The sequence below is a fragment of the Lepus europaeus genome, chromosome 14 (genome assembly GCF_033115175.1).
Source record: "Lepus europaeus isolate LE1 chromosome 14, mLepTim1.pri, whole genome shotgun sequence".
Classification (NCBI taxonomy): domain Eukaryota; kingdom Metazoa; phylum Chordata; class Mammalia; order Lagomorpha; family Leporidae; genus Lepus; species Lepus europaeus.
This window is the reverse complement of record NC_084840.1, coordinates 88259954-88277875: the sequence shown is the minus strand read 5'-3', so window position 1 is coordinate 88277875 and position 17922 is coordinate 88259954. Positions and strand designations below refer to the sequence as shown.

General features: G+C 47.3%; 1 long non-coding RNA gene and 1 pseudogene across 3 annotated transcripts in view; one reads left to right on the top strand and one right to left on the bottom strand.

The window, feature by feature from the left end:
• Nucleotides 1-17922, top strand: part of LOC133773908 (uncharacterized) — a 151333-nt gene that overhangs the window by 62022 nt on the left and 71389 nt on the right. The window lies entirely within an intron of this gene.
• LOC133774083 (U2 spliceosomal RNA) lies at nucleotides 11719-11884 on the bottom strand (annotated as a pseudogene).

Below are 17922 nucleotides of genomic sequence, written 5' to 3'. Positions count from 1 at the left end.
CCATCGGATCAGCGTGGTGCGCCGGCCACAGCACGCCTACCGCGGCGGCCATTGGAGGGTGAACGAACGGCAAAAGGAAGACCTTTCTCTCTATCTCTCTCTCTCACTGTCTACTCTGCCTGTTAAAAATAAAAAAATAATAATAATAAAAATTTAAAATCCAATTGATAGACTCAGTTGGAGATTGGAAGAAAGAGTACACAATCAATAAAATGGAAAACAAAACATTATGAATTACCCAGTGGACCAACAGAAAGAAAATACACAGAAGGAAAAAGAAAGAATAGAGCCTTGGAAATCTGTGGAACTACAACAAAATTCCTAATGTACATGTCATCAAAGTCCTGGAAATGAAAAAAACAACAGCAAATGAAGCCGACCAAGCATTCTGTGGGCACCAGTGGAGTCTGATTCCTCTTTAGTTCTAAGCAGTCTTGACCACATGGCTCCGGTTACTCAGGGCCTGCTTTGGGACTCCGGGTAGCTTGGCCTCGAGTGGCCATTACACTGGCACATAAAGGGCATGACCCAATGGCCTGCCTTCTTCCCCACATTAAGAACAGTCCTTTTCCCAATAGCCTTGAGGTTTACAATGGGAACACTGTATAGGAGGATGGTGCCCAAGTCCTGTCCCTCTGAACATTTCTTGGCCTAGGTGTCCCCAGGATAGCAGTGAAGATACGACCAGTGCAAGAAGTCTGGACTTATGTCTGTCTCCCTGAGTCCAATTTTTCTTGTCAGTGTTGTCTCTGTTATTAAAGGCTCCAAAGGCTATAATTACAAGTTAAGGACCAGCAGGCAGCTTTCAGTTTTAATATCAGAAGCTAACTGGCTTTGAGTGAGTGCCCCGTAGTACTTTTCAAGCCTGAGACTTGGAATCTATGTTGCTTCATTTTCTAAGTGTATTTTTTTAAGGATTGATTATTTTGAAGGCAGAGTGAAAGAAAGAAAAAGACACAGAGAAAGAGAAAGTTACAAAGAGGGAGAGATCTTTTTTGCTGGTTTATGCCCTAAATGGCCACAATAGCCAATGCTGGGCCAGACTGAAGCAGGAGCCTGGAACTCCATTGTGGTCTCCCATAAGGGCGGCAAGGGCCAAAGCGCTTGAATTATCATGGGCTGCTTTCCTAGACAAACTAGCAGAGAGCCAGATCATATGATGTACAGCCAGGACTTGAATCAGTGCTCACATGGGATGCCAGAATTATAGGCAGCAACAATTCACTGTATCACAATGCTGGTCCTGATTTTGGCTTATTTCCTAAACATATTTTTCTTTTTTTTTTTTTTTATTTATTTTTGACAGGCAGAGTTAGAGAGAGAGAGAGAGAGAGAGAGAGAGAGACAAAGAAAAGGTCTTCCTTTTCCGTTGGTTCACCCCGCACGTGGCCGCTGTGGCCGGCGCATTGCAGCAGGCACCCTGCACCGATCTGAAGCCAGGAGCCAGGTGTTTCCTCCTGGTCTCCCATGCAGGTGCAGGGCCCAAGCCCCTGGGCCATCCTCCACTGCACTCCCGGGCCACAGCAGAGAGCTGGACTGGAAGAGGGGCAACCGGGACAGAATCCGGCGCCGCGACCAGGACTAGAACCCAGTGTGCCGGCGCCACAAGCAGAGGATTAGCCTATTGAGTCATGGCGCCAGCCAGAATGGGGTTCTTGCAAACGAATTGTCTTCATAACTGAAGCTTACTGTTCTTTCTTTTTTAAGCATTTCAGTGAATCAATAACAAAAGATACAGTGTTAATGTAATTTTTGTGGCTATAGCAGGGCAGCAAAAGGCCCCAGTTATACAGGGTTCCTACTGCCAGCCTCCCCCTGGAGGGCAGCTTTCTCTCACTCCCCAGCCCTGAAGTAAATCCAAAGGAATTCATGAAGCAGATGATGAAGACCTAGTATGTGTCCACAGTGTGCTACATGGAGGCTTGGAACTTGGAACTTGGAACTTGGATGGGAGTGGGCAAGGAAGGGACTTTAATCTGGGGACCAGGAGATGTTAGTGAGGGAGGGAGCCTGTGGGGAGTAGGGGCCACTAGCCTGAGGGCTGTAGGGAGGTACCTGGAAGTGCAGGGTGGCAGGAGGTGGCTGAGGGGACAGAAACAAGTGGACCCTGGGAGCAGTCATGCTCCCTTGCCCTTTTGCTTGGGGAAGGACCATAGAAACAAGGTTTACCAGTGGGTTTTTTTGGGTCAGAAATTAGTATTTTGGGATCCAGCTGATGGGAAAGCCTTTGAAAAGCAAAGGAATGTCTTTCCTGTTGTTCCAGTAAGTAGTTATTTGCCACTGGCTTATGACTTCAGTACGTTGCAAGTGATCTGAAAGTTCTTTTGAGGGTGATCAGGGAAAGGAGAGGAACACACACAAATGCCTCCCACTCTTCTCTCGCCCCATTCCTGGTCCAAAACCAGTTCACACCATCAGAACCCAGGCCTCCAGAAGTCTGAATAAAAGGAGAAGGTTTCTCACTGACACCTCATTAAACTGAGACCCGAGGCAACAAACATTTGCTTGTCTGATTGAGCCTGGGCCTGACTTAATCCCAGCATTTTCTTGCAGGTCAGGTTCTAAACAACAGTGAGACAGTAGATTTTCACATCGTTGCTTTCTATCACAGGTGTGCGGAGTTCAGTATGCAGTGGCTGGAGTGAATAGGATTCTGGGGCTCTTCCAAGGCTCTAGAGGGAAAACTTGGTCTGCAGTGTTTGCTGGGGCAGGGCCTGGGGAGCGGGAATGCAGTTGCCTGTCTGTGTCCGCCTCCTGGCTTCACCGTGGAACTGTCTGGAAACTTTGCAAGGCTTGGGCTGTACCCTCAGAGATTCTGATTTGGTTTCTTTCCAAAGCCTTGGATCCATAGTTTCTTAAAATGCCCAGATGATTTTAATATGCAGATACTTGGCTAGTCTTTTGATAGTTTCCCAGAAGCCACTTTCAAGGGGCACAGGCGATGTGCACTTCAGATGTGTTCATTTTGAAGTAATAACAAGATGTTGCAAGTGGGAAGGAAGAGCTCTGGAGCAGTTAGGAGTGGAGACCTGGGAAATGCTTCATCAACACAGCATTGTTACTTAAAACTCCAAGAACAACATACAGATAGTTTCAAGGGAAGGCCTGACTGCCAGGCTTGTCCAACCTACCTGCAGTGGTTTCCATGTAACTTAGAGTCAGAAAAGGTGTGGGTGCTGCCCCAGAACCCATGAGCAGGGGTGCAGCCAGGCTGGAAGGGGTGGGAGCAGGGAACCACTGCCTGCTCCTCTGCATGCCTTTGCCTTTCTCATGGCCCTCTCCTTTCACTGCTCAGTCCCCATGAAGAGTTGAGACAGAGCCACTGACAGCTTCCAGAGTTTGCAATTCTCAGCTGCTGCATCCCACGAGGAAGGATGCTGGCCTGCTTGGTCCTGCTCCCAAAATCCCCAGGGAAGGAATTGCAGCTGACTCGTCTTGGGGCAGCTAAGGTCAGTGTGAGAGGAGGGTCAGGTCCTGGAGTGACTGTAGAAAGGGGCAGGGTGGCAGAAGCTCTGTTCCCACAGGCCTCAGAGCACTGGGCAGCCAAAGCTGGAGGCTGAATTCCTCTCGCTTTACCAGGAGAAGGGTAGAGCAGTGGGCAGGAGAGTGTGGCCCCTTGAAAGCCACTGAATGGTCCAGAGGAGTGCACGTGGGAACCCAGTCCCCACAGAGACATGGAGGCGGGTGCCTAAGTGTGAGTACTGTGCCACCTCAGGCTGCTCTCCTTCACAAGGGGCCCCTGCACCCGCCTGGGCTCCTGCAGAGGCTGCAAGTGTCTGTGAAGCTCTGAAAATGTATACGGAGCCAATGTTGGTGTCTCAGGCACATGTTCTGGGGAGGTAGTCTGCTTCCCATGAGCCTGCCAGATTGGAGCAGGGACTGTGCAGAACTCTGATCCTGGTGACCCCCAGCAGGTGGAAGACCTTCAATTCCGCAGCTCATGGGGCAGATAGCAACGGTTCACTTGGCAGCTAATCCTCCACTATCCTGGTAGTTCCTTGTTGACTGTTGTAATTCTCTTCCTGAGTTTCTGTCACATCTCAGCAGCCAGCTGCCAGCTCCTAGAAGGCAGGTGCCTTGTGTTGGCCCTTGGAACTGGAATTTCAAGGGATAGCTGGATTCCAGGGCTTCAGGGCCCTGTCTTCTGTCCAGCTCCTGGCTTCCCTGGCAGTGTTGTCTTCCTTCTTGGGCTCTTGCCATGTGTCTGGTAGGAGAGAAGGCTGCATCAGTCCCAGTGGCATCCTCCTCACTCAGGACTTAGCAGGGAGAGAAGCCATTTCTCTACCTGTGCTCACCTTCCAAAGCTCATAGAAGGCCTCTGCTTGGCAGATGCTCACATGCTGCCCCTGAGGTGGGAAGGAGGCATGGATGCACCTAGCTGTCCACTCCTGTGGCCACCTTGAGAGTCCCCCAGAGTCCCGTGGGATGGGAAAAGTTCAGGGCCCCCATAGGAAGGGGGTTCTTGGCAGAGACACCAGATGCCTGGCCTTGTGAGGCAGTAGGGGAGAACCTACCAGAATCAGTGGTAGGAGGGTGGCTTTCAGTTTGGTGTCCACACGGGCTTCTCTGTCAACCAGAAAGCCCAGCAGTGTTTGGAGCCCTGAAAAGATGCAGCCTGACGTGGCACCGTGGGATACTGGCCTGGGAAGGCAGGACCCTATTGGGAGTTTTTGCACAGGGACCTTGATAACAAATTGGGCTGCTGGCTGCCAGTGAAGGCTGCTCTGAGTGAAGAAATAACTCAGGCAAGCACGGCCCACTCACAACCTCAGGACTCAGCTCACAAAAGAGCCCTGCCATTCTGCTCTGGTTTTTGGTATTTTACTTGAGAGGCAGAGAGAGTTAGCAATCTCTCATTAGCTGCTTCACTTCTCAAGTGCTTGCAACAGCCAGGGCTGGGCCAGACTGAAGCCGGGAACTGGGAATCCAGGACTCCCATGTTGGGGCAGGGACACAACTACTTGAGCCATTGCTGAGGTCTGTACCATCAGGAAGCTGGAATCAGGATCTGGAACTGGCAATTGGACCTCCGTACTCTGATGTGAGGTGTGTGTGACTCACTTTCTAGGCTAAGCGCCCACCTCTACTCTGTAATTGTCAAACTTGAAAGAAACTTGTGGTGGGATTGGGCAGTAGTTTTTCTATATAATGACCCATTCCTGCGAGACGGCTCTGTGGGGGCAGGGTGATGGTGGCAACCTGCTCGACAGCCCCTGGTCTGTGGTGTGTCTTTGCTCGAAGGGTGAGCGAGAGCTGCATACAGAGGGAACCGCAGAGCACCTGGCAGGCAGGACCTACAGGTGGTGCTGGATCATGTCTGGAAGGTGCTCTGGGTCTGTCCTTTCTAACCGCAGCTCTCCTCTCCTGCCAGAAGTGGCCTGGACTCCTCGCTGGCTTCTCCCACTCCCTATTTTAGCTGGTCCTCAAGTCTCTCAGTGCCAGTGTTGGTTCCATCCCTATCAGGTTTTCTCTGTCCCCACCCAGCCCAGGGACCAGGCAAGAGGGACATGGCAGGGCAGGTAGCCCCTCCTCAGTCTTGTGAGGTTGGCTTTCTCCTTCTAGACTCTTCTCAAGGAAAAGTGGTTTCCATCCGTGTGGGAAGACACTGGGGCCCTGATGACACAGCTAAGTCCACGGTGAACCATGTAGTGGAAGTCATAGAATTCAGCATGCCGTCTCCACGGAAAGGCCCATCTGGTGCTTGGTGGAGCAGAGCCAGTCATTGAAATGTGATGAAGAGGAGTGACTTTAGGCCTGAGAAGCAGCTGTAGCTGGGCCCATTTCCACAGAGGACACCTCTGCAGCCAGGGAGCCCCTGCACGAGGGTGGTCTTTTACTCCATCAAGTGACTACTGGGAAATCTGTGACTCACCCCCGGGGCTGTGTGTTGTGCCCAGATTGAAAGGTGTGGCTGTGGGATCTGTGGTCAGCCTTCTGCCTGGCATGTTCCAGCAACAAAACTAAGGAGAAATGAAAAGTCAACTTTCTGTTCAGAGTCCTCCCTGACAGCTAGGACTATGAAGCTACAGGCTCTGTGGCTGGGACCCTGGGATCCAGATCTCATGGTTGACAGCCACCTTTGTTTCCCCACAGCCTGTGGGAAGATGGCGGCTGGGCTGTCTTGGGCCACTTGCGCAGTCTGTGCCTCAGTTTCCTCGGCAGTGAAAGGCTGGTTCATCAGGGTGGCCAAGGCTCAGTGACCTGAGGTCAGCAGCACCTGTGTGGGACACATCCGCTCAGTGAGCCTGCACACTCTTTCTCTCCCCGCTGTACCTGGCCTAGGACCCACAGACGATGCCAGTGGATTGTGCAGAGTACTGAAATGGAGTTTGAAAGGCAGCAGAGTCTGTGGGGACAGTGATAGAGTGGGCTGTATTGGGAAGGAGGGGGAGGGCATGCATGGAGCTGGGGCCAAGGCTGACATGGAATGGCCCTAGGGCTGCCCTGAGTCTCTCAGAACTTACTCATACTGGAAGGAACCAGCAGGGCTTTTAAAGCAGCAAAGAGATGTGAACAGAACTGTTGCTGTCATTGTGTCAAGTGAACGGACTGAAAACATCAAGCAGGATGCTGACAATGGAGAGAATGGAGATGGGGTGCAGGCAGGAGCCCGTGGGTTGGAGCTGGGGCAGAGAAGGGTGTCTGGAGGGCACCAGTGGATTCTGGAGCTCCTTGGAAAACAGAGTGGGCGGGAAAGATCAGCTGTGGGGCTCTGAAGGAATAGCAGGCACTCGAGTGGCATGGAGGTAGAATTCTGGCTCAGGTGACTGGGTGGGTGATGATGGGTGGGGAAGAGAGGAGGAGGTCTAGAGTAAGGAGACGAATAATGCCTTCAGATGACTCGAGAACTGTGATCTGTACACACACCCATAGCGAGCTACTTTCGGCCGTGAAAAACCCAGCGTGGTTCTGGAGCACAACCCACCTTCCTGACTCCTGGAGGGACATTAGTCACAAACAAGGGGGCTCTGGGGTGACCCAGGGGCTGACAGAACCAAGAGCAAGTTGTTCTGTCTTTGCAGGGTCACCTTGTGTTTGTGGGGGCTGCTAAGCAGAGAGCAGATTTCAGAGTTCACTGAGATTCAAGGCATCCATAGTCTGGAAGTCCCCAGGAAACCTGGCAGAATCTAGACCCATGACCATCAAGAAGCTCGGGGCCATTGTTGTAGCAAAGGGGTTGAGCCACCACTTGGGATGCCTGCATCCCATACTGGAGTGTCTGGTGAGAGTCCCATCTAATTCAGATTCCTGCAAACGTGCCTGAAAGCAGTGGGGATAGCCCAAAGTCCTTGGGTTCCTGCTACCCACGTGGAGGATGCAGATGGAGTTCCTGGCTTCTGGCTTCATCCTGGCCTGGCATTTGAGGAGCAAACCAGTGGACGGAATATTTCTGTCTCTCCTCTATTTGTCACTCTGTCTTTCAAATTAATAACTCTTAAAAATCTGAAAGAGTGAAGTTCAACTCTTGTCTCTGCTGCTGACAAGCTAAAACCTTAGGCAAATCACGCACTATTGGAATCTCTGTTCCTTGTTTATAAAATGAGGCTCTTTATGAATCTTTGTGAGGCTAAAATAAAACAGGTCCAGAGCAGGTAGCACAGGGTCTGGCACATTGTAAATAATAAATATCAGTGACTGCCATGGTGATTGTTGTTATTGGTGGCTACATTTGGCTGTGCTTCAGGGAATATATGTTGTGGTTCAAATCTGCTTGTGTTCTCTGGGCCACAGAAAAAGAGAGGCTTCAGCTTCCTTTTTAAAATACTCCATATCTGTTTGAAAGACAGAGTGACAGAGCTTCTGTCCTCCGGTTCACAGCCCAAATGGCTACAATGACTGGGGCTGGTCCAGGCCAAAGCTAAGAGCCTGGGTTTTTCACGTGGAATACTTGGGCCATCTGCTGCTGCTTTCCCAGGTGCATTAGCAGGGAGCTGGATCAGGAGCTGGGACTCAAACTGGTACTCAGCCTGGCATTGCAGGCTGGCAGCTTAACCCACTCTGCCCCTCAATACCAGTCCTGTCTTTCTCTTTAAAATATTTTTTAAAGTTTATTTTTCATCTACTTGGAAGAATGACAGGGCGTGGTCTGCTGGTTCACTCCCCAAGTGCTCACCACAGGGAGGACCGGGCCAGGTCAAAGCCAGGAACTCAGTCTGGGTCTGCCATGTTGGTGGCAGGATCCCAAGTAATTGAGCCATCATCTGCTGCCTCCCCGGATGCATTAATAGGGAGCTGGATCAGAAGCAGATGAGCCAGGCCATGGAAAGAGGGGGTGCCTCTTGACTGAAGGGACCAGGGGAGGTCCTGAGGCTGGACCAGTGGGAATGGAGAAGATCCCAGATGTGGCTGGAGAGGTGGCCTCCTCTATGTCATCCCAGGTGTGGGCCATGAGACTGAGGGTGGTGGGGAACCAGTGGTAGGTGTAAGACGGGTGCAGTGGTCAGATCTGTGCTTTAGCAGAATTCCTTTGGCAGGTCATTAGAGATGGGACAGAGGCAGCAGGCAGACTGATTAGCAGTGGACAGAGCTGAAGCAGGGGACTTGGATGCCAGAGAAAAGGGTCAAGTCAAGATGTAGGGGAGGTAGAAGCCACTGGGCTTGGTGTGACCTCTTGGATGGTGGGGAGCAGGGGAGTGGTGGGATCACTGGGACTGGTTGCTTTGCCTGTGGGAGGGGGGTGAGGTTTCATGTGGTCCAGGACAGTGGAGCGAAGGAACTTGCAACATGCCAGTCTGTCTCGGACAGCTTGATTGAGGGGAGATCTGAGAGATACCAGAAAGCCTGGGATGCTGGGAGGGGGTCTGTGGAGAGGGAAGCAATTGGCCAGCAGCTAGGTATCCCCACCTCTTCTGAACTGGGCCCCTCTGAAAGTGGAGGAGGCACCCAGCTTTGAGCTCTGCAGAAGGGCTCCATCCCAGAGCCCTAGACAGGCCTCAGCAAGTTTCCTGCGCATGCACTCTTGGCCGCTCAGGCCCCTGTGGTCGGCCTCAGTGCACTGTGGCCTGTCCTTCCTGGCTACAGCACACTGCAGGTTACCACCCAGAGGAGGAGATGACTGGACAGGCACAGACTGAGTCTGTTCCAGATCCTTCTCTGACATGAGCCTGAGGGGCCAGAACAGGCCGTGTCCCTTCCTCCAATTCTGCCTCAGCCCAGGCCCAAGTGACCCCCATCCTCCCCCCACCTCCCACCTCCAGGTGCTGGGCACAGCCATCATTTCCTGGGTGCTTTGCTTGTGTTTTTGTCTCTTCACGTCATTCCTTCCATTTCATGGGAGGTGGAACCTGTGGAGCCCAAGAACACAGAGGTGTCCAGGAGGCCCAAGGCCGTGGGGACTTCTGCCAACAAGAGGCCCAAGAAGGAGGCCAAGAAGAAGCGGTCCAGAAGGAGGCTAGGACTAGGCTGCTCTCCCGGGAAGCCACATCCTGTTCCCTGTCTCTGTCCCAGGCTCAGGGGCTGAGGTGGCTGCAATGCGCTCTAAGCATAGAGGTCTGGGCTGCCTGATGGTCCCTGGGGCCACCACCTGATGGTCCCTCAGGACCACGTCCAGTCAAGGGGCCTGAAATACCCTTGAGCAAAGACTGTCCTAGGAGGTTGTTAGAAGTGACATCGACTCCCATGGTTACGTTTTCTTACTTACCCATCCCGGCTGCCTGTAGTCACCGCTTGTGGTTTTACACTACATTCTGCGCCATTATCTCATGCTGACGAACAGTCCTCTCCCAGTGTCTGTGTGCCATAGACCTCGTGCTGAGCAGCCACTTTGCCTGCCTGTGTGGACGGAGCTGGCCACGCTTGCGTGTTTAGGTCGAGACGCCAAGGCCTGGCACTGTTCATGATCCTACCAGCTGCGGCAGACCAGACCAAGATGCCTGGTGTGGGAGCCAGCAGCGGGCCCAGGCCAGGGTAGTACCTGGTTCTGTTCCAGCAGGTGGAAGGGATTGGGCTGAACGAGTGCTTATGTCTTGGGCACAAGCTTCCTAAACATTTGAAATAGGAGGCTTGTCAGTTTCAGACCAGCCTGAGTGAGCCCATCATAACACAATTGGTGCCTTTACCTTTGACTCCTATTCTGCCGTTCCCTGACAAGTGAGGAAAGGTTATTTGGGAAATGAAGTCCAATAAACTGCATGCTGGAAACAAACAAACAAAAAAACTTCATGGTAAAATGTTTGAAACAGTTGACAAAGAACACTTAAATGCAAATATGTACCTACACAGGGACAAAACATTTTAAAAATATTTACTGCTGGACCACACTTAGCATTCTAGCTCATATGTGCAAACTTATGAATTTATTTCTCTTCAATCTCAAATTTCTTACATACATATTCATCCATCTGTAGCAACCAATTTATGAATTAAAGGATGGCCCAATAATTTCTCACTTAATTTTTAGCTAGTTTTACATAATGACAACTCCTGATTTAAAAAATTCAGACTCTATGTAGGGCTAGTCTCTCTTCTTTTTTTTTTATTTATTTCTCTCATCTCTCCCAATCAATGAAAAACAAATCTACATTATAGTAAGGGAGGATTTGTTTCTTCATGTATCCATATAATATATGCTAATAGTCTTTGAAAGTATGATTTGCTAAAAATCACCTCTTCAACAATTACAGGAGATAGCAGAGTAGGCAAGCCTTCTCTCCAAATACAGCATGTTGTCAAAGGCACTGTTTAGGTAATGTGTGCTTATATCTATAATGAAGGTCATGCTACAGCATCCTGTGTAAAAGCAAGTCACTGAGACACCAGACATGCAAAGGGGTAATGTTTATGTGCTCACTCCATAACTTTTAGTAAAACTTGTAGAAAAGTACTAGCAGTGCTATGTCTCTTATGAATGAAGTGGTTTTGAGTAATAAGACTTCCCCCCAATTTATGACTACTCCCTTCAAATTTGATACAGGTGCTATATATCCATCTTGTAACTTAATAATTTCTTGCAATGATTATAGATTTTAAAAATGTATTAAACACCTGAAAGTTACAGAAACCCTGTGTCATATTTGAATACACAACATTTAACAAAGAGCATAGTCTATTGCACATAGTTTAAATCTATTCAGGAAATGCTGTCAAACTAAACAGTTATTCCAACCTTTAATTCACTTCCATTTAGTTATGTTCAGTTTATTAAATACATATGGAGAGCTTCTGATATGCTCAGAAGTACATTAGTTGTTCACTGGAGCAAAGGTAGGTGGGGAAAATGTGGAGCTTTTGCCCCAGTCCTTTCTATTCTGGCAAGAACAGTCTGAAAGCTTTAGCAAGTAAGTACTTCATAAAGCTTTAAACTTCATAGAGACATCTTACTACACGGAAAGGTTTTCATTAGCAAAGGAAATCTTAAAACCCAGGCATTTGGTGAAGAAGTTGACAGTGCTTGGGGCACCTTCATCCCATATTGGGATGCCCAGGTTTGAATTCAACTCTACCCTAACCACAACTTTCTGCTACTGTGCACCCTGGAAGGTACTTGGGTCCATGCTATCCACTACAAATAGGGGACTTGCCTTGAATTCCAGCTCCTAGCTTTGGCTTGACTTAGTTCTGGCTGCTGTGGATATTTCCAGAATGGACCAGTGAAGGGGAAAGTCTTCTGCATGTACTTATCTAGCTCTATTTCTTTCTCTACCTATCTTCTTTTCAAATAAAATACTTTTAAAGAAAAAGTACCCTTGATACTGTATAACTTTCAAATGCCTCACATATCATTCAAGCCTAATTAAAGATGGATATACAGCACCTGTATCAAACTCACAGGGAAGACTGACTCAATTCTTGGGAAATGTTTTATCCAAAACTCATTCATTCATAACAACATAGCACTGTTAGTACTTTTCTACACTTGATCTTAGCCAAAAGGCCGAGAAGTGATTGTTAGTACTTTTCTTTAAGTTTTACTTTTAAGTGAAACTTAGGTGTTACTGAACTTGATTTTCAACCTCCCAAATTTTCCAAGCCTGCACAGTATGTGCAATGTCTTCAGAGTCTCTGGATAAACTGGCAGCTCCCCCAGTTAGAGCCACAATTACTCCCTTTCCACCACTTCTGGACATGGGCCCTGGTTGTTCAATCTTTTTTGCTTCCAGTATCCATGGACCACATGCCACACAGATAACAATACTATTCAACTTTTCTCTCTACCGTGGGTACACCTGAGGCTTTTCAACCTCCATAATATCCCCAAATCAACAGAGATTTTTCTTTAATTCACATTCATGATCTTGCTTTTCTTCTCTATTAGCCCTTAAAGATACCCTATGCTACCTTCCAATATCACTGGACATTTGCTTCCTTTAAGAATTACATGGATTTATTCTAGGGCCCTTTTGGCCGCCCTATTGATTATTCCTGAGAAAAGATGACTGACTTCTAGTTCTACACAATATCATTGCTAAGCAGAGAGTTAAAGACTCTATTTTTTGTATCTCCAAATTTATTTTACATTTTGTAGCAGCCGCAGGGTCAGAGTTCTCAGGAATAGTGTGGTGACTGGCAGATTTTAAATGTCAATGGAGAGCTCATCAGAATGCTCTCTTTTATTCAAGCACTGAATTAGGATAGGATAGAGTTGATTTGAAGTCTCTATTTCTTCTTAGACTTCAATCAAAACTGGGGCAGGAATGTGCACTATGCCTAGAGAAAGATGACTGGAGGGAAAAGAAAGCTTTCAGCATTTTAATTTAAGCACTTGGTAATATGAGTTCATGGCCCTGGGCACCTTCAGACCCTCTCAGCTGTTCATGAGTAAGGGATAGAGCAGTGCTGGATTTCAGGACAGACCTTTATATCCAGCTGGCTACTAATGGGACTGACAAGTCAACTTAAATATGAAGATGCTTGTCTAAAATCTGAGAGGTTTCAGTATAGCCAATGAAGCATTGATTAGAACATAGAGATTCCCTTAACGATTATTGTTAATGGCTTGGAAAACAAAACAAGTCAAAACAAAACAAAATGATTGCTTAAGGAACATCATTGAGATTGCTTTCACAGGGAGGCTGGTCCTAAAGAAAAAGTCATGAGGAGAAGAGTTTGAATTTTGTTTCAAATAATCCATATAGATGTGGAACTTTTTAATAAAACGTGAAATAAATATTACACTTAAAGAGTTTGGCTGTTACGTATCTATTTCATAATCATATGTTGGGGCATACTATAACCATCAAAATGTGATCATAGAAATATTCACCTTGGAGCAGGTATTTAACCTAGTGGTTAAGACGCTCGTATCACACGTCAGAGTGCTTCGGTTCAATTGCAGCTCAGGCTCCTACTCCAGCTTCCTGACATGCAGACCCGGGGAGGCAGCAGTGATGATTTAATTAATTAATATAAAAGACAAAAATGGGAAAAAGAGTAACATTTACACACTGTTGGTGGGAATGTAAATTAGTATAGGGAATAAATAAAATAGAAGATTCCTCAAAAATCTAGAAATACACTTTTGATATAATCTAGCAATCCCAGTACTGGGTAGAAATCCAAAGGAAAGGAAATCAGTATATTGGAGAAATACCTCCACTCCCATGATTTTTTATTTCACCACTCCTGGTAGCTAATACACAGAATCAACCAGGTACTCATCAACAGATAAATGGATAAAGGAAACGTGTATATACAATGATAGCTCTATGCTACCCAGGACAATTACAAAATTTTTAATTACTTTACAGAAAAAAAACACATTCATTCAAAAGTCAGTTGTTGAGTACCAAGTATGTCTAATATCTATTTTAGGGATTGCGTTTCATTAGTGAAGAAAGCATAACAGTGAAGAAAACAAAATTTCTATTTGCGTTAAACTTACCTTTTGGAAGGGAGAACTAATAACTAAAATATACAACAAAGCAGGAAGAGACACATACGCATACTGTTGAAAATATGAGGTGGGGTAGCAATATCAGGAAAACCAACCCCGTGGGTTCGAGTGGCTGCGATGCAGTTTAAAATAAAGTGACCAGGAGCAGGTGTTCAGCATCCCGGTTAAAGATACCACTTAAGATGCCCATGTCCCACACTGAAATGCCTTGGTTCAGTTCCCAGTTCTGGCTCATGATTCCAGCTACCAATCGATGTAGACACAAGGAAGAAGCAACCGATGGTTCAAGTAGCTGGATCCCTGCCACGCACATGGAAGTCCTAGACTGAGTACCAGACTGCTGCTGGTTCTACCCTGGCCCAGCCCCTAATGTCATGAAAATGTGGGGAATAAACCAGTGGATGGAATATTTGTTTCTCTCTCTCTGCCTCTCAAATAACCAAATAATAATTTAAAAATTAATAATAAAGTAAAATCATGTGACTGGAGTCTGAGCTCATTGAGAAAGAGACAAAGGCATAAACACGTGAGGAGGTGAGAGTTATCAAGGCAGTGATCAGGAAGTGCAGACGTTATGCCAAAAAGTAAAGAACAAGATAGGGGAAATGGTGAGGGCCACGGGTGCAGGCCATTTCAAGGATGTGACTTTTACGTCCAGAGAACTGAGAAGCTACTGCAAGGTTGGGATCTAACAAGCCTCATATCTGACTTATTGCTTCAAAGGGTCACTCTGGCCACTATGTGAAACAATGGTAGAGCACGAAGAGTGACAGGGCTATAACCATACTAATCCAGGTGAGAGATGATACTGACCTACTGACCGTGCCCAAGGTGACAGCAGCAGAAGAGACAAAATGGTCACAGTTACTTTCTGAACATATGAATGTACTTCAAACAGTTTGTTGAAAAATGGAATTAACAGTATGAAGCTTATTTTCATATAAAAATAATTTTGAAATACAAGTCTAGGTTTTTCATAATATACATTCTCCATCAATTATGAAAAAAGTACCAAAAATTACCTTGCACCAAAATTAACTCATGCCTTTAATTCCATTTTTCCACAAACTTTTTGAAGCTCCTTCATATACCAATAGTATTTTCTGATGGACTGGACTTGTGTATGCCAAAAATAAAGTCAAACATTCCTTGATGGGATTTGGAGGAGTTAACTGTTAAGAGCTGAACTGAAATACAGGCAGCAGAGGCATCCATCGTCACAAAAGTCAATTATAACATCAGGCAAATGAAGGGAACAATCGTCTTTTCTCAGAGTAAAAGCATAGAAGGAGGCTAAACAGGAGAAAGTGCTGTTTGCCCAAGGTTTCTTCCTCCTCCCATTGAGTCATTCCAGGCAAGGGTTCCATGGATCAGTGCAGACTTGATGACCATCCCATTGCAGAGGGAGACTGGAACAAAAACTGTGAACCCAAGGGCCCAGGGAAGGAAAGTGGGTAGTGCTCAGGGTGGGAAGGTACTGAACATTGAGTCAGAGTGGAGCAAATCTTTTCCCACATTTTCAGTAATAAGGCCTTTGCAGAATATCTGGCAGTCTGGGGAGGGTAGTGGCAGCAGGGGCAGAGGCGGGGTGTGTGTGTTGGGCGGTGGGGAGTGGGGTTGATGCACACATAAGAGGTCTCTAAATGAAGCTACTGGGCTAGGAATGCAGATATAAGCAAGAGCGTGGGTGTCTAGAAGGCCTGAGACCTTGACTGCAGCTTCATGCATGAAGTGCTGTGCACTGGCTGGAGGGAGGAAGGCAGCTTTTCCCACGAGCCCTTCTAAACTGCTTTGCCATATATAAGCCACTTGTTTGTAATGCAAGATGCACTCTCGGCTGTGAGTTCATCAGGAGTGAGCCCTCCAAAGACTTATTTGAGTTCATATTCTGTCTTGTCTTTGTCTTGCTCGCCTGTCCTTATAGTAGGGGGTTTAAATTTCCCAAAGGAAATATATAGTTCTCCTTAGTCTTGTGTCGAAAGACATGTTGGCAAAATTCACCAAATGTGGGACTAACACTGTGGTGTAGTATGTTAACATCTGCCTGTGGAGCTGGCATCCCATATGAGTGCTGGTTCCAGTCCTGGCTGCTTCACTTCCGATCCAGCTTCCTACTAATGGCCTGGGAAAGCAGTGAAAGATGGCCCAAGTGTTTGGGCCCCTGCGTCCCTGTGGGAGACCCCAAAGAAGCTCCTGGCTCCTGGTTTCCATTAGGCCTGCTCCGGTGTTGCAGTCACTTGGGGAGTGAGTGAACCAGAGGATGGAAGACCTCTCAGTCTCTCTCCTTGTAAATCTCTCTCTCAAATAAGCAAATAAATCTTTTTTAAAAAATTCACCAGTACTGACTGGTTCCCGGCGGGCTCAGGCTTCGACATGACACTTGGGCCATTTTCTGCTGCTTTCCCCAGGACATTAGCAAGGAGTTGGAGCTGAAGTGGAGCAGCTGGGACTGGAACCGGTGCCCATATGGAACGTGGGTGTTGCAGATGGTGGTGTCACTTCTCTGCAACAACCTGGCCCCATTTTTAATTCTTTTTTTTTTTTTTTTTGACAGGCAGAGTGGACAGTTAGAGAGACAGAGAGAAAGGTCTTCGTTTTGCCGTTGGTTCACCTCCAATCAGAAGATAGGAGCCAGGTGCTTATCCTGGTCTGCCATGGGGTGCAGGGCCCAAGCACTTGGGCCATCCTCCACTGCACTCCCAGGCCATAGCAGAGAGCTGGCCTGGAAGAGGGGCAACCGGGACAGAATCCGGCGCCCCGACCGGGACTAGAACCTGGTGTGCCGGCACCGCAAGGCGGAGGATTAGCCTAGTGAGCGTGGCGCCGGCCCCGTTTTTAATTCTTATGCTAGATAAGTTTGCCTTGATTTTTATGGATTCATATACTATTAATGCATTCACAACTGCTACTAATTGACTTTTCATTCTTTTCCTACTTGGGAGGTTTACTATACAGGATTTGTTATTAAGTGTGTATCAGAAATATTAAATTTGTAGGGCAAATAAACACTTAGTGTCATTTTGTCATACAATTGCTTTTACTTTATGTTTTACGTGGGAAATTTACTATACAGACTTTGTTTATAAATTGTATTAAATATTGGCTGGCGGCGTGGCTCATTAGGCTAATCCTCTGCCTTGCGGTGCCGGCAACCCAGGTTCTAGTCCCGGTCGGGGTGCCGGGTTCGGTCCCGATGGCAAAAAGGAAGACTTTTCTCTCTGTCTCTCTCTCTCACTATCCACTCTGCCTGTCACACACACACACACAAAAAAAAAAAGCAAAAAAAAATTGTATTAAATACTATACGCTATTAAATTTGTGGGACAAATACATAGCATTGTTTTATAATAAAATCACCTCCAATTCATGTTTGTATTTTAATTTTACCAGTTACAACTTGTGACCTCAAGGGGCAGTTAATATTCACACTGTTGAGGAGGGAGTTTGAGGCAGAGATTAAGATGGGACATCTTCACACCGCATGGCAGTGCTTGGGTGTGAGTCTCTTCTGTGCACTCGATTCCAGCTGCCTGCTACTGTGCACCCTGGGAAGTAGCAGATGATCCCTCAAGTAGTTGCATCCCTGCTACCTACGTGGGAGACCCAGATTGAAGTCTCAACTTCGGGCATTGGCCTGGTCCAGCCTCAGTTATTGTGGACACTGGAAAGGGCACCAGCACATGGGAGATATCTCTGTGTCTGTTTCTCTGCCTTTCAAATAAATAAGAAATTTTAAAAATTTACATTGAGAGCTGTTATTATGGTACGGTGGGGTTAAACTGCTGCTTGAGATGCCAGCATCCCATATCGGAGTGGTGGTTCCAGTCCCTGCTGCTCTGCTTCTGATCCATTTCCCTGCCAACGCACCTGGGAAAGCAGTGGAAGATGGTCCAAGTATTCAGTCCTCTGCCACCCATATGAGACCCAGAAGGAGTTCCTGGCTCCTGGCTTTGGCCCAGCCCACTCCTGGCTGTTGTGGCCAATTGAAGATTTACCAGTGGATGAAGATCAATCAATCAACCTCGTTGTCTCTCTTTCCTCTCTCTCCCATTCTAGAACTCTTTCAAATAATAAAATAAATCTTTAAAAAG